Raw genomic sequence first — 17,928 nt, forward strand, 5'->3', positions numbered from 1 at the left:
TGTGCAGAGTAAAATAATTAAATTGTGCTTCATGTATTAATTACATTTCCCTTTTGTACCTAGATGCAGAAAAATAAAAAACAGATCTGGGATGGAGGGACAGTGGCCAGATTGTCCCATTGATGTGGGAATGCAGCTGTGCAAAGACAAAATTGAATTATATAAATATATATGTACATGCATACAGTCGTGCAAAAAAATAAAGTATACCCTCTTTGAATACTATGGTTTTACATATCAAGACATAATATGATTCAATAACTTGTACAACCACCTTTAGCAACAATAACATGAAGTAATCGTTTTCTGTATGACTATCAGTCTCTCACATCATTGCATTTCAGTTGAGTTGAGGTCTGGACTTTGACTGGGCCATTGCAACACCTTGATTCTTTTCTTTTTTTTTAGCTATTCTGTTATAGATTTGCCGGTGTGCTTGGGATCATTGTCCTGTTGCATGACCCAATTTTAGCCAAACTTTAGCTGTCAGACAGGTGGCCTCACATTTGACTCTAAAATACTTTGTTGTAAAATCATACTTTTTGCAAAATCAACAAGTTTTGTTAGAAGATAGTGCAGGCACTGTAATAAGTATATGTCCCTTTCCGGCCAATCAACTTTGAGAAGAATATAACTGGTTACTGGTTAAATAAAAGCTGAAATATTAGTAGAAATGAAGACCTAAACTATAAATGAGTGCATCAATTAAAATGGTAAAGGTTTTTGGAGAAACAACACCACATAACTAGACTGTTGAGATTTGAGTTTTAAAACTTCACATACCTGCCAACAATTCAAAGGGACACTTTAATTTTAGGGGTGTGAGTGGAACAGGGGTGATCTTATTTCTAGGCGACTTATTTTTACCTAAAAGGCTATTTATGGAGGCAAGGCAATTATGGAACTAAAATAGATCAATGTATGTTTTTTACACAAAGTGAATTCTAAACATATTATTGCAGTTTAAAGCCACATTGCTGTGAAGCTCTTCTATACTCTCAGACACATTAACAATATGGAGCTCCTATAAAAGATGGACATTATGATAGGAAAGAGGGATAAAGGGATTCAGGCTGAAAATAGGGATTGTCACTCCTATATAGGGACACTTTGGAGGTATGGTAACGCAAGATTGTATCCTCAACTGCAATTTAAAAAAAAATGTTGTTCGGTGAGATCAAAGTTTTAGACCAATTAAAGGACTATTGTCATTAGTCTCAGATCTTTTGATGGCTTGGCAGGATTCAGACATTCAAGCGAATGGCTTTAACATTTGCATATACTAATTCAGCGCGGCTTTGCCAAGTAAAAGGGTGCAATTAGCACAAATGTGAAATATGTAATAGAGTGAGGTGCAGCAAGTAAGGTGGTCTCTGCTGCACCTTACACAAAACACACAAGTAACAAAACCACATAAAGTGGCACTGTACATCTGTTGAAAGTGGAAATAAACACAAAAAAATGACTTAGGTCATGTTTTTTTTGTTTTTCCACCAGTTCACTTCAGTGAACATATTTTAATAGAAATTAAAAGAATTGGAAATAATAAACAAAAAAAAACTAGTAGTGTAATGCATTACTGTACTGCCAAATAAGGTTAACACGATTTCTACTGTGTGGTATCTCAATTATCTCACCTTTTCTCAACCAATCACACTCGATTAAATATCTGCCAGTCACAATAACCAGTTAATAGCATGCTTTTAACAATATTTTACACCACTTCACTATTTTTTTGTCAATCCACAATCCAGAGCCACCCGAGTTTGCACAATTTTTGCCTCTGAAGGTCTTCCTCACAAATGCAGTTTTGGAGGAATTTGCGCCAACTACAACATGGCTGGCTAGGCTAATGTATTTGAAAGGCAACCTAAATGTTTTGGTGTGGTCTGCAGAGTGTTTATCTAAATGTCCTTTCCAAAGTAGGTCCCAACAGAACCGTGATCCTAATTTGATTAGTCAAGTATTAAGGGAAATTAAAAAGAGCAATAAATACAATCGAGTTTCAGTGCTTGCATATTTTAATGTGTTTATATGAAAAATGCAACTCAAACTGTTACGTGGTTGTGTGTAAGAAAATTAGGGAATTCCCATTATTCCCTTACCCTCCGTTAGTAAACAGAGTAGCAAAATGGTGCCAATAACGAGTGGGAGTAGTAAGATGGCGCCTGTCTAGTGATGAAGGCCTGAAGTACCAAGTAGCATGATTACCACAGCTACAAAGTTAGTGATGTCAATAATGTGGGTGCAGGATGGCAGATATATAATAAAGGTAGATTGAGTGCATGATCTCCAGGCAGGTTGTGTCAGATGGCTGGGATTTCGAACCAACGATAATCAACCTACACAATGACCTGCTGCCTGTGTCAGAATAAAGCACTATTTAATTCATGACTCTGCAATGCTAGTAACGAAGTTTGCGCTTGGTTTCTCAAGGGGCTGGTGTGACTCACACACATAATTAAATCTTATATACGGTATGTGCAGACATAAGCCAGAAAAAAAAAAGATTTAAAAAAAAATTCTTACAAGAGAAAAAAAAATCCCAAAAAAACCCATTCCAATATTACATAGTGTGAGATCTTTGACCTACATCTGACAAACCTGAAAAAAGTCGAGATATTTCCAAGTGTAAAAGCCAAAAGGAGGGCTTTGTTTAAGGGCTACCATTTAGTCATGTATGAGTCATTTTCTTTCAACTCAGAGCAGCCCACGGTAAAATCCCATGTCCAAAATTTGCTATTGAAAAGAAAAAGCTCTTTTAGCAATGTAGGAAATCCATGAAACAGTAAAAGAACTTAATCATTAGACACGCAAGACATACATATTTTTATGCAGTGTGATTTAACTACACGTCTGAAAACGAGAAATGCAACGTAATACAGGGCCGGACTGGGGATACAAAGCAGCCCTGGAAAAAAAATCTATGCCAGCCCCATAAGTCATAAGTCATGTAAGGCTATGTCTTGCCACCCCAGATGATTGATTTTATATATATTATATATATATATATATATATATATATATATATATATATATATATATATATTGCTTTTTCCAATATAAAATATTGGTCCTTTCAGAGTAAATTTTTTAATTATACAGTAAGCATACTCACATGCAGACACAGACAATCTCACTGACACAAGCTGATTGATACACAGCCTCATAGACAAAAAATCTCACTGATATACATAAGGTAATTGACATAAAAACACAAGCTCACTCAGTAGCAGGCACACACACACACACAAGCAAGCCCACTCACTAGCAGGCGCGCACACACACACAGCTTAATGTAGTGGTTATGGTGTCTATAGCCTGTCCCTGCAGGCTTTTCAATGTAAACACTGACTTTTTAGAGAAAAGGCAGTGTTTCCATTGCTTCCTAGTGACAGACACTCAGATGGTCACTAGAGGTGCTTCCTGTGTCAGTACGGATTGGCTGAGATCATCAAGCTTGATGATCTCAGCCATAGAGGCAGGGCCAGTCGAGGGGAGACCAGCACGACGTGGGGAAAAAAAAGGTGAGTAAAAACACACATACACACACATACCATGACAGACACACACCATGACACAGACAGACCATGACACAGACACACACACACTGTGACACAGACAGAAACACAGACAGACACACCATGACAGACAGACACACACACACCATGACAGAGACACACACACACCATGACAGACACACACCTTAAAAAAGACACACACACCATAACACAGACAGACCGTGACACAAACACACACACACTGTGACACAGACACACATTACATGACACATGCAGACACACACCATGACACACAGACACACACCCACCATAACACAGATAGACCGTGACACAGACAGACACCAGACACACACACACCGTGACACAGCCAGACACACATTACATGACACAGACAGACACACACACATACCATGACAAACACACACACACACCATGACACAGACCGTGACACAGACACACATTACATGACAGACACACACACACACAATGACACAGACACATTACATGACACAGACAGACACACACACCATGACAGAGACACACACACCATGACACAGACAGACACACACACACACAATGACAGACACACACACACAATGACACAGACAGAGACATACACACACAATGACACAGACAGACACACACACACACTATGACACAGACAGACACACACCATGACACAGACACACACATACACTCACACTGACACTCATAATTTCTACCTTTGTGCTAGCGGCCGCATGGGGAGCTCAGTTTGATGGTGGCCGCATGGGGGAGCTGGCTCTTCTGTCGGCCGCGGAAGGAGCTGGCTGTTCTGTCTCTGCTCCCCCCTCCCAGCGCGCAGCTTAATGAGACCGGACTGGAATATGACGTAATATTCCGGCCCCAGTCTTTTTCCAGCGCGCGGGGGGTGGGAGCAGAGACAGAACAGCCAGCTCCCCCAGCGGCCGCCAAAAGAGCTTCCCCTACGGCCGCCAGAAGAGCCAGCTGCCTGCCCGGCCCCAGGTGCAGACGGCCCACCGAGAAATTCCCCGGTATCCCGGTGGGCCAGTCCGGCCCTGCCGTAATATGAGGAAAAAAGATTTAAAAAAAAAAAAAAAAAGATTTTACCAGCATTTAAATATTTCATATGAGACCAAAGTTAAACTTGCACTCGAAGCACCATAACCAGTACAATTAATTTGAGTTACAGTGCGAAAAAAAAAAAAAACCTTAAAAAACACACACACACACACACACACACACACACACAACATAGGTGTGCAAAGATCAGGAAGAGTGTCCCTTTTTAAAGATGAATAAAATGACGCATACGTAGGGAATTTACATAAATACACCCACTAGGAACTAAACAGCAGCTGAATGCAGTTCGGTTGTCACAATTCAATCATTTTAAATGTAAATTCCATAGCCTAAAGCAATGCTCCTCAACCCTCTCCTCAAGGCACAGCTCACAGTCCATGATTTAGGGATTACCATGGTGTGCCCAAACAAACAAAACAAAAACAAACAAAAAAAACATCTTGGACTCCAAGTTTTTTGTTTTTTTTCTCTTTTTCTAAACACCATAGATACACCTGGATCCTCCCTAAATCCTGGACTGTTGAGTGTGCCTTGAGGAGAGGGTTGAGGAGCACTGCCCTAAGCAATTCAGCTTTAAAGAATTGATTTAGTAGCGCCACCTAGTCATCAAGCTGATGGTCAGAAGTGCTTGAACAATCGTGAATTGAGATGTTTTATAGGGGAGTATTAGTCTAATGCTTCACTATGAGAAGCCTTCTATTGTGTGAGGGGTGCACTTACAGTCATTCCTTTACAATGTCAGGCTATCAGCACCTCCAGTTCCGTACGTCTACCTTGTCTTGTTGCAAATACTTGTTTGTTAGTCCACGTACTGTACAGCACTTCAGAAATGTGATGGCCCTTTATAATTACTGATAATTGCCGCTCATGCGCCAAATTTGTCTAGGTAGAGGGGAGACTATCTTTTCTGACCGACTCCTTGGGGCGGAGTGGGGAAGCATTAGGATTCAACTTTCCAATAAAGAAAAAGATATGTTATTTTTAATTTTAGGTTGTGGAAACGACTGGCATGAAAGGGGTTAAGGAAAATTCCAAACTTTGAAATTGAATATCAGTTTTTAAATGTTTAAGTGTTCTAACACATTTGACTATTCAAAAAAGGGAAGTTCGGTTATTTCAACTAAATTTGCACTTCCGTTTCGGCTGCAGCTTGATGAATTCAGCCAAATCTCCATTTGAATAACATGGGTTAGTCAAAACAGCCAAACTGTATCTTTATTACCTTCATTCGATTGTTCCAATTTCCCCAATGCGAACCAGGGAAATTGCACCTAAAATACTGAAATCCTTACTCCTTCTGCAAACCTCCCCATAACTATTTAATGAGACCCCAATCTCTAATCTCCCCCCAAACCCTACTCTTACATTATCAGCATTTTCTTTGTGGCAGGGAAACCCAGTTTAAAATGTGGCTGCCATTCAGCTGCAATTCAGCTGAGCTATTTTGTAATGAATCTGCAGACACGTGAGCCATTTGAAAATAGCAGGGACCCACTCTGGTAAATGTGTTAAGCATTCAGCTGTTCGTGAATACAGTGATCCAGGCAGGAATTGTAACATCCAAATACAGAGAGGAACAAGCAATAAAATCAGCCTTCTTTGCAAAAGCAAATTTGGCATTTAATAAATACACCCTTATACATTCACATGTTTTCAGAGAGGTTAGGTCATGAAAACTGTTGAAGCACAAAATATTGGCATTGCACAACATGTAGAGAGGAAGTAAAACAAGGTGAGCTAGTCACATGATCCTCAGTGAGTGAGCCTAAAGGAGACACTATAGGCACCCAGATCACTTAAGCTAATTAAAGTGTTTTGGGTGCAGTGTCCTAAGCCCATTTACCCTGCAATTGTAATTATTGCAGTTTTTGAAATGAAAAATTTAAAGTAGATCGGTCATCCACAGAGAGTTACATTCAGATATTCCTATATATTTAAAGTCACATTTTTATCCAAATCCTCAGCAAAAGTATCAGTTCAAAATATATTCTAACCCAAAGCTTTCTTTAGTCACTTCGAGAAAGATGAACACTTATTATCAAGTTTCTAAAGCATGGTGTAAATACGTATATAGACAGGTCATAATCGCCTCACCTGTGTCCATGGGTCATATACATGAATGCGAAATAGCTCAGGACAAACCACTAAAAGGCATTCCAGGCATTTTACTGGAAACCATGACTTGGCAGCACCAGTAAAGACAAACTGGTGTATACCTGCAAAATATACAAGACGGTAGGAAAGGCTACCGATGTTTCACTATTTTATTGCATTTTATACTGAACCAGTTTTGGATATTGCTTTTTGTCTTCCACATTTTTTTTCATCAATTTACTGTGGTGTATATATATATTGCAAATTCACATTACCACTTAGTGCAGGTGTTACAATGTTTATTCTATTACACAGTAACTTTATAAGAAATTGTTTTTATGACATCATCAGAAATGGTGATCTGACCCAATCACAATGCTTTCACATAGGAAATTGGACTGGCTGACACTGTCAAGGAGGCAGATCAGGGGCAGAGCCAGCACGAGCCAAAACATAATAAATCAATTATTGTCTATGAGGAAAGTTAAGTGTCTCCATGCAGAGAGTGCATGTCAGTAGGAAGCACCTCTAATAGCCATCTGAGGAGTGACCAGTGAAGTTATCACTAGGCTGTAATGTAGACAAAGTATTTTCTCTGAAAAGACAGTGTTTACAGCAAAAAGCCTGAACAGAATGATTATACTCACGAGAACAAATACAATAAGCTGTAGTTGTTCTCGAGACTATAGTGTCCCTTTAATTCATATGGAGCAAGGTTCATCTTGAAGATTCAATTATTCCCTCTCTCCCCCTTCCCAACCCCATGTTTTCTTCTCCTCAACTCCTCTTTCTCAGTAATTTTTCTTTCATTTATCTCTACCTATAAAGGCAGAACAATGGCCATACTGTTATTATTGATTTTTTTTGGTGACGTACTGGCCCATACTACAGCTGTTTCTCGGTTATTTAAAATCATCCCTTTCATACTATATTGTACGAAAGATGAAAGTATGTTGTGTGACAATTTGTTTCTTGTATGCGCTGTAAACTTTCAATAAAAACGGATTGAGAGTAGGAGGGATTTCAAGAGACAGGTTTTTATAGATTAAAGCACATATCTGTACCTACTTTCAAATACGTCCTGATCTGACTATGGCTAAAAACATGGGTATTTATTGTACGGATTGCACTCGGTCACATATTTTACTGGACACAGGCAGAACTAAAAATAGCCCATACATTTTTAACACATGAAAAATGTACAAAAATAACCCCGACATAAATAAATATTGATTTTGCTTATAGCACTGTTAGAACTATTTGCAAAATGTGACAACAAGGTAAAAAATTGTAATGAAATACAGCAAATATGTTGCAGACACGGAGTATTTCCAAAACTAAAGAGGAAGAGACTTCAATGACAGTCAGGATAGCTGCCAAACAAAACACATAAATGGGAACCAAACCCCTGTCTCATTCTGCGGCAGAGTGAGTGAGGCGACGGCTTCCTTTCTGGACGGGGAAAACCTACATATCACTGTAACTAGTTGTTATCATAATACATGTCATCATACAACCATTTTTTTGTAATTAATAGAATCTGCTAGAGGTTACAATGGCGCTGTGTTTTGCATTAAAGGAATACTGTACAAATATGTATTGCTAATGCTATAGTGCCCTGGTCACTGTTTATATGACTGGGACAGCACTGCCAGGGTTAACAAAAAAGTAGTTTACTCTGGGAATATTTGGCGAAACTCTGCTTCTTTGGCTGTGATCGTTACGATCAATGATCGCAGCCAATTCAGCGCATTCCTATAGGAAGCAGTGTGAGGCTGGTGCGTGTCCGCAGCAAACGGCAGTGAACCAGACAGGAATTGTAAAATGCAGAGACGAATTGAATGGAATTAAATCGGCCTTATTTGCAAAAGCAAATTCAGCATTTAATGAATAGACCCTTATGCATACACACATCCACGCTGCCGTCGAGCCTTCTTGCAGAGTTTTACTCTGCTATTTCGTGGAAGCACCTCTAGTGGTTAGCACGGTTAAAATGAGGGGCATTCATTGGGATCAAGTGGTCCCTGTGCCTATGGTGTTCCTATAAATTGCGCAGACCCCTCTTCCCAAAAAGGAGCAGGGCTCCCTTTGGGAGAAAGGTAGAAGTGAGATATAAATGTCTCCCTTTTCATAATGCCACCTTTTCAGTCGGTAGTGTATTTTAATTTTTTTATTTTTTTTATTTTAACCGTACTAAGCCCAGCCATATCTATGCTCCCTCAGTAAGCAGGTTACCAAGCTCACACCAAACACATACATACACACTTTGTCCAAACCTGGGATCAGCTTAACCCCTTAAGAACACATGACATGTGTGACATGTCAGGATTCCCTTTTATTCCAGAAGTTTGGTCCTTAAGGGGTTAAACACTAACAGGATTATTCACAAAAGTGTGAAATATCAGTAATTCAAAGTGAATTTCAAATATTAGATACATATGTTTGAATTGGAAAAATTATGCAAATCAGCTATGGCTGTTTTAGCCTAGAATTTGAAATTTGATTTGAATTCCTGATATCTCACCCTTTAGTAAATAAGTCTGAAAGTCTTCCCACAGTAGAAAAGCACTTTGCACGCAGGTTTATGTTTAAAAAAACTTGGATTGTTTATTTTGCAAATAATTGGCAGCAATGAACATAACAACAGCTAAACGATACCTTATAACGATACCGATACCTTACCTCCATATCCATTACTAAAGTATACCACACAGCTAACTAAAGGTGGGAGGCAGCTCAGTTACCAAATGCAAAGTCCAATCAGAAAAAGCAACGTGTACAAGCTTAGAACCTTAAAGGGACACTATAGTCATAAAAACAACTTCAGTTTAATGAAGCAGTTTTGGTGTATAGATCATGCCCCTGCAGTCTCACTGCTCAATTCTCTGTAATTGGGGAGTTAAATCACTTTGTTTATGCAGCTCTGGTCAGACCTAGATTAGTTCAATTCGATAAATCTATGCAGCTCTAGTCAGACCTAGATTAGTTCAATTAGTTCGATTTATATAACTGGAGATAAAAACTTCTATATCAAGTTAACATCTGATTGAAAAATGAACCCATTTTGTTTTCATGCAGGCTGTGTCAGTCACAGCCACGGGAGATGTGGCCTGGGTGGCATAAACAGAAACAAAAGTGATTTAACTCCTAAATAGCAAAGAAATTAGCAGTGACACTGCATGGGGCATGATCTATACACCGAAACTGCTCCATTAAGCTAAAGTTATTATGGTGACTATAGTGTTCTTTTAAAACAGCATTTTAAAACGGATACTAGGTTGGGAATGTTTTTTCATACTAACACACACTCACTAGTATTCTTACATACACACACTCATGGACATACATAGGTATCACACACACACAGACACACTCCCTTACACTGCAGACACACTATGCCAGAAGGCTCAGCAGGTGGTAGATTATCACTCTGTGTGTGTTGAGGCTATCACTTCATGCATAACCTCTGATCATGCTTAGATTTGCATGTGCCAAGAGCAAACACAGTCTATACCGGTGTGATAGAAGCTGGGAAAGGATTTTATTGCGAAGTGATTAACTCCTTGCACATCATGAGTCTGTCCTTCCTATGACATGAGAGGTACACAGGGATTTCATTTTATTTCGGTTAAATAGGATATCCTGCTGCTTCCTTTAGTATGCAGCAATACATAGATAAATGTGTCACGTTGCTTCCCATAAGCCTCATTATTTTTGGCAGATAAAGCCAGAAGAGTAGAAACAGGGATCTATAGAAAAACCACAGGATCCTCTATAGATTTTCTCCTGCACGCACAATAACATATCATAGGCATCAAGTAAGCATCGAAAAGGAAGATGCCTGTTAACATCCCTCTCACAGGTGATGACTGATGTTAAAATTGCCAGATGTCACAGCAAGAAGCAGCTTGATGTTTCACTCTTTACTACATTTTGCCAAAAGCCATCTTGTCCACAGACAAAGTCAACAAAGCAAAACAGAGCACAAGAGTATACTGAAAATGGATAATAACTCCGGTAGTTTGCCCTCTGGTCGGTCCTCATTCTGTTCTCAAGCTAGTTTTAGCTAATCTTGTATCATTGCAGAGAGAACTAAAGATTGGTCCGTATCCAATATGCTGGCTGGTTCCCTCTGCATGACAGATATAGCAATGGTTTTGGACTTGGTGTGCCTTGTCAGTGGGGTGTGGGTGACAACCCTCTAGGCATATTGAGTAAGTTGTCCATGTCTCGATTATGATTACACTTACCCAGGCATTTGCAAACACACAAAACAAACAACAAACAATAAGAAAAAGCTCTCTACACTTTGTCAAATGAGAATTTCTGATTGTACGGGAATTTCAGAAGAGATTCTGTCTTCTCTAAATCACTTGATGTACTGCTGGTTGAAGGTCATCTGGCTAAAATATCATGCTGTTCACTTTCTCTATGGCATGACAAATAAAACTGTTCCTGTAACCAGTTTAGCTGTGCGGGTATCTTTGTTGCCACCTCTTATATTTCAGCACAACACAACAGGCAATATGTTAGTTGTGGGTTGTGCTTTTATCCCCCCCCCCCCCTAAAATTCCTAGAAGTTATTATTTTTTTTTTTATTAATTATAAATTTACAGCAAATGCTTGGCTGTCAAGGCACAGTTAGGGCATGCCATGTAAATGAGCAACACAACTGTTAAAGGGGAACTGCTATTTCACAGGATTTATAATTCGTTTGCATATGACCTATATTTAATAAATATGTATTTCTGATGTGTGGAAAAAAAAATTAAATGTAGAAATCTCTATATCCTTCAACCGGGTGTCTCCATATTAGCTCCCTGTTAATCAGGGTTATAAGCTCTGTCCTTTGTTCCAGACACTTGGCATAAAGAATGTATACACACAAGAGGAGAAATTAAAGCAGCACTCTCTTTGTCGGGGGACTTTGCAGAATCACAGCTGGGTGTTCTTTGGTTGTGGGTGCCAGTAAAGGTGAGATTACTTGCGTGAACCTGTCCCTCGCGGGCAGGGTCATCATTGGCTCATCTTGGGAGCCAACATCACTGCTGTACTCTCATGTATGCGCAAGAGTACAGGTCAAGAGTACAGCATTGAGGTCTGTTGAGTATCCTGGGGACTTATCCAATTTCCTGCCAGGATTGACACTTCCACTCCTCCCTGAGTCTAAGAAAGTTAGGTGGAGTAGAAATACAAAGACCAAGTAGTCCCTACTTTATCGCTACATGTCTTGACTGGGTTGGAATTTCAGTGAAATTAGTATTTCATAAAGATTACATCTGCCACTTTGTGACAGTGCCACTTCACACAACATTGCTATGTCTAATTTGTAGTGTTTGTCCTGGCTTTTCATCTGAACTAGATTTTTCGAAATCTTTTATACTATTTTTTTTTTTTTAAACCGAGCATCTCAAGAAAATTTAAAACAAATTGTCAATCAATTTTAACCAATTATTCAACCATATAATTTACTGTGAAGTACCATTCTTTTATACATTTGCTAAAATTCTTTTCTTTTTTTTTTTTAAATCAAGCCCCTGTTATTACTGGGTAGACAACGATTACCACAGTTTCAGATATTTAAAAAGGTTCACCATAATGAGATGGTTTTTTTTTGTTAACCCCGCACAAATAAATCTTCATAAAACAGGTATATAACCTACTGACATTGTGTTTGTATTGTTTGAAGAATTTAATAGATTCTGATCAATGTTTTATCATTTATAGTCCTAATACTAATATGTGTTTGTTCGTTTCTTTGTTTTAGGTCATTACTCCATTTTTTATTTACTTGGGCGTTTAGAAATTTATTTCTCTCTTCATAAGTTTGCATGATTGTGGTACTCACGTTGAGACTGCTCCACTAAAGCAGTTATGAGACAATGCACATTTACACCATTTTTTAAAGCCTATTAAAGGAACACTATAATGTCAGGAACACAAACGTGTATTCCTGACCCTAGTGTTAAAACCACCATCTAGCCTCCGTTCTCTCCAAAATATAGTAAAATCTTACTTTTGTTCAAATCTGCAGCTGCTGTCTCTACCCCTGATTTGCCTGCATGGCTGACCTCATCAGAAGTGATTGTCTGAGCCAATCACAATGCTTTCCCATAGGATTGGCTGAGACTGTCAAGGAGGCAGATCGGGGCTGAGCCAGCACAAGTCAAACACAGTCCTGGCCAATCAGCATCTCCTCATAGATATGCATTAAATCGATGCATCTCTATGAGGAAAGTTCAGTGTCTGCATGCAGAGGGAGAATACACTGTCCAGCACTGCCCCAGGAAGCACCTCTAGTAGCCATATGAAGAGTAGTCAGTGGAGGTATCCCTAGGCTGTAATGTAAACACTGAATTTTCTCTGAAAATACCTGAAGGGAATGATTCTACTCACTAGAACAAACACAATAAGCTGTAGTTGTTTTGGTGATTATACCGTCTCTTAAAAATGTATGTTTTTTTTATGCATTGCTTTACTATTCAAAACTTTGCAGTAAATTCTCTCTTGATATTTTATTTATAGCCAATTCATATTCTACTAAGAGAATTAGACTTGCATTATGACCAAGGATTGTCAGTAATGTGGCTGAGGGGAATATTTGGTAATGTCTCTTATGAGCATACAAAATGCTATTTACTTCTTTACATTTCTGGTTTTACTACTAAAATATGTTTTAACCAGAATGTGCAGTCCAGAGTTCTTATTGCTTCATCTACATGGCCAAAAACAAAAGAAAAGAAAATATGGGGAAATGCTTTATTTTTTTTTTATACTGAAGAATACCAAAGTAAAATATAAATAATGTGTACAGAAAGGCACTGGCAGTTGCTGCACTCATAAGTAAAAATGGCAATTTCTAGAAAGTAACTGGCACTGATTCCAAAGTCTTAATGAGGAATGACACTCACCAATATAGATATAGATCAACACGATGGTACCACACAGACCAGGGCGACTACCACTGCCTCATGAATTGTAGACCAAAGATAAAATATCCATGCGAACATCCTAAGCTGCTTACTTTATAAAAGTTGAACAGGCAGCTGTTGCTTGTTGCCATCATACAGAAAAATATTAACCAGGAGAACCATGCACTCTGCACAGGAGAACCATGCACTCTGCACAGGAGAACCATGCACTCTGCACAGGAGAACCATGCACTCTGCACAGGAGAACCATGCACTCTGCACAGGAGAACCATGCACTCTGCACAGGAGAACCATGCACTCTGCACAGGAGAACCATGCACTCTGCACAGGAGAACCATGCACTCTGCACAGGAGAACCATGCACTCTGCACAGGAGAACCATGCACTCTGCACAGGAGAACCATTCACTCTGCACAGGAGAACCATTCACTCTGCACAGGAGAACCATTCACTCTGCACAGGAGAACCATTCACTCTGCACAGGAGAACCATTCACTCTGCACAGGAGAACCATTCACTCTGCACAGGAGAACCATTCACTCTGCACAGGAGAACCATTCACTCTGTACAGGAGAACCATTCACTCTGCAGCACATAGTGAGATTGGGGTGAGGTTGAGGTTTAATAGGCTTCCTGTCCCATTGCTTTATCAGCTATTGCATCCAAAATGCATCCACCTCCACATCCCTTCCCCAGCCATCTTGCTACAATGAGGGCCAAAATGACAAAATTAGACCTGGCCCTTTGTACAGAGGTAAGGGAACAGTGAAAATAAATAATAAAAATAGAAAAAGATAAAAACGCAACATAAAATAGTCACTGACAAGAGCCTCTAAGTGTACCTGTACCAATAAGTGAATTTTTGTTACCCCATTACCTTATTGTATCAGGTCTACACAACAAAAAACTCTTGTTTGCATGTTCTAATAATGAGCCGATTTACAAAAAGTAAATAACTTGTGAAGTCACTGCCCTTTTATTTCCATGTATGTACAACTGATAGCTCTCTTAATAGAACCGAACGTCACCAACTGAAACCAGAACACCGAGTTCTAATAGAGTGTGACAGTAGCAACCACACAGCTGCCAGTCTACTCCAACTGACACAATGGCAACAACCAACTATTTCTCCTACAATATAGCCTACTACAATCTCAGTCCAAAGACTGGTTGCTTTCACTGGTATATTATCTGAGTAGATTGAAAGTAAATAATTACTATGACTTTAGAAACATTTAAACTTCACAAAAGGTTTTATCTACTATTTACAAGCTTAAAGTCTAACATTGCAAACATGTCTATTAAGGTCACACGCAAGTATGCAGTAACTTAAACAGGAGTCATTCTGCATGTCTTTTAATACTGTGCTTTTTCATTACCTATATTATGTGTTTGTAACGTCTGGGGAAAAAAGGAAAAATTAAACACTACACCCAAAGGCGTAACTAGAAACCACAGGGCCATGGTGCGAAAATTGCCCTGGGCCCCCCCTGTACGTCTACCCCCCAACACTTCCCCTTATACGTATTCCATCCCCCTCCAATACATTTTACCCTCCCTCCCCACACATGCAGACACACACAAATATACACACAGACACACACACAAACATACAAACACATACAGAGATTCATAGACACACACATACCTTTCCCAGGCTCCAGTGGCTCAGCCTGATGGGAGTCAGAGTACCCACTCTGACTCCCTCCTCTCCTTCCTCCCGCATGGCTCCCGGTGGTTGCTGGGAGGAAGTGACTGGGGCAGTCACTTTCTCCCAGCCTCTGACCTCATCAGAGGGGGCCCGGCCGTGCTGTTAAAGTGCTGACGGGCCCCTTCAATGCGGCTCCGGCGGTTCCGCCACTGACCACAGCTCTGTATTTCTCTCCTTCTCATTTGAGTACACCTGACTGAATATATAAAGAGGGACAGTGTCACCCGAGTACACTCCAGCTGGTGTGATTTGAGCCTATCCTAATTTGGCTCTAATCCATGGTGAGTATGTATATATATATATATATATATATATATATATATATATATATATATATATATATATATATATATATACACATACATACACACACAAAAAACGATAAGTAGCTTGGCACTCACCCTTTCTCCTGCTGTGTAGTTTAATGCCCTGGTGCAATCCCACTTTAGCAGATATATATATATATATATATATATATATATATATATATATATCTTGAAAAGAGATGCACTCTCAGGTCTTTTATAAAAAAAAAAAAAAAAAAATACAAATTTTAATCCAAATGTCAGTTTACATTCAGCTTGATCGACGTTTCGACCCGTTCGGGTCTTTCTCAAGATCAAGCTGAATGTAAACTGACATTTGGATTAAAATAGTATTTTGTTTATAAAAGACCGGAGAGTGCATGTCTTTTCAAGGTGTGTATATATATATATATATATATATATATATATATATATATATATATATACACACACACACAGATACATACATACAGATAGCAGAAATGACCGCACTCTAAGGACTTTATAGAGATTTTCAAATAAAATTTAACTTTTATTCAATCCATTTAAAAAGTCAACGTTTCAGCTCCCACATGGAGCTTTCATCAGGACAAATAAAGACCGTGAGGTTGAAACGTTGTTCATTTTTTTTTTTGCAACACAATATACTATTTTGATATCCAGTGACTGCTCTCATTTTTGGTATTGAATATTATTTCTGTGCAGCACCTTGGTTTGTATATTATTAATACACACAAACACACACACTCACTCACTCAGGGAGATCCAAGCGGAAACGTTTCCTTTATTAATTTTCAAAAAGTGTTTTCCATGAAATGAGTAAAATTACAGAGTCGACGTTTCCTGATGAAAGTTTGCATAAAGAACTGAAAAGTTGACTCAATTTCACTCAAATTAAAGGAAAAGTTTCCTCTTGGATCTCTCATAATTTACCGTATGTAAGTCAAAGCCAAGATACAGAAATTAGGCCAAAAAGACAATATACACCAAAATGTATTAGAAATAAAAAAACTTGTTGAAATGTGATGAATGTTGATAGTTAGAGGTATATTTATGAAGTGACTTTGAATTGACTGATTGACACAAAAGGTCAGCAACCCTACACTTGTAACTTTAGAATTCAGAAAACAATTAGTAGCTTTAGAATTCAGAAAACAATTTGTAGCCAACAACCACCAAATATATAAACATAGAATTAGTACATTCCAAGGGTGTTGGCATGTTGATTCAAATAGATTTGGGCTACTATTAGAGTGGAGGGTCGGGAGTTACCTTAATATCAAAAATAAGATTATAGACAACTAAACCAAATTGGATAGTTAAAGGAACACTATAGTCACCAAAACAACTTTAGCTTAACTTAGCAGTTTTGTTGTATAGATTATGCCTCTGAAGTTTCACTCCTCATTTTTTGTGTTGATGTGTTTTTAATCCACAATATCACCAATGACGTAGTATCTAGGCAGTAGGTAAAATGCCAGACGGAGGGTGTGGGTTGATTTTTATTTAGACTGGGGACTGCCTTGAAGTCCCCAGTCGAAAATTGATATACTTAATAGGGTTAACTTTTTCCCTTTATCTGACCTGTTTTTTTGTTGTTGTGATTTTTCCCCTACCCAGCTATCTGTTATATGAGCTATAAGGACTGCAATTGTGCTTCTAATAAATTATCCTACATTCTAGAATCTGATCCACAACAGTAAAAAGCTGTAGCTTGGATTATTGTATATGTAGAGCAACTTTCTAGCAGACCTACTGAGTAGATACAGTTACTATCTATCGATACATGGTAACAACTAATATTACTATACCTCTGAACTCCATATTGGGATTAAATCTGGAATTTCACCTTTCATCAAATATCTGGATTAGGAATTGTCCAACTTTCTCTCTTAGGAGTCATAATAGAAGCCCAATTCTATTTGAATCTACATGCCGACATCTTCCTCGGAATATACTAATTCTATGTCTATATATTTGGTGGTTGTTGGCTACTAATTGTTTTCTGAAATCTAAAGCTACAATGTAGGTTTGCTGACCTTTGTGTCGATCAGTCAATTCAAATTGACTTTATAAATACTTTCTCTTGGCTTTGACTTAAATTAATTTAGGGATTTTAATTGATTAATGAAGGTTATGTTTTATATATATTTAGGGTCATGCCCTTGAAACTGTCTACCAACCAATTTTTAGCTTTAGGCCTTCTGAGGCCCCAATTTTTTCTGATCAATAGACTATATTTGTTTTTCCCCCATTGCAGAACCAGACCTATATATCTAAAA

General features: G+C 38.6%; 1 protein-coding gene across 7 annotated transcripts in view; it reads right to left on the reverse strand.

Annotated features, from left to right (window-relative positions):
• Positions 1-17,928, reverse strand: part of PLCE1 (phospholipase C epsilon 1) — a 341,969-nt gene that overhangs the window by 294,355 nt on the left and 29,686 nt on the right. The gene's annotated exons all lie outside the window — the stretch shown is intronic.

This window comes from Pelobates fuscus, chromosome 10, assembly GCF_036172605.1.
Source record: "Pelobates fuscus isolate aPelFus1 chromosome 10, aPelFus1.pri, whole genome shotgun sequence".
In the NCBI taxonomy this organism is placed as follows: domain Eukaryota; kingdom Metazoa; phylum Chordata; class Amphibia; order Anura; family Pelobatidae; genus Pelobates; species Pelobates fuscus.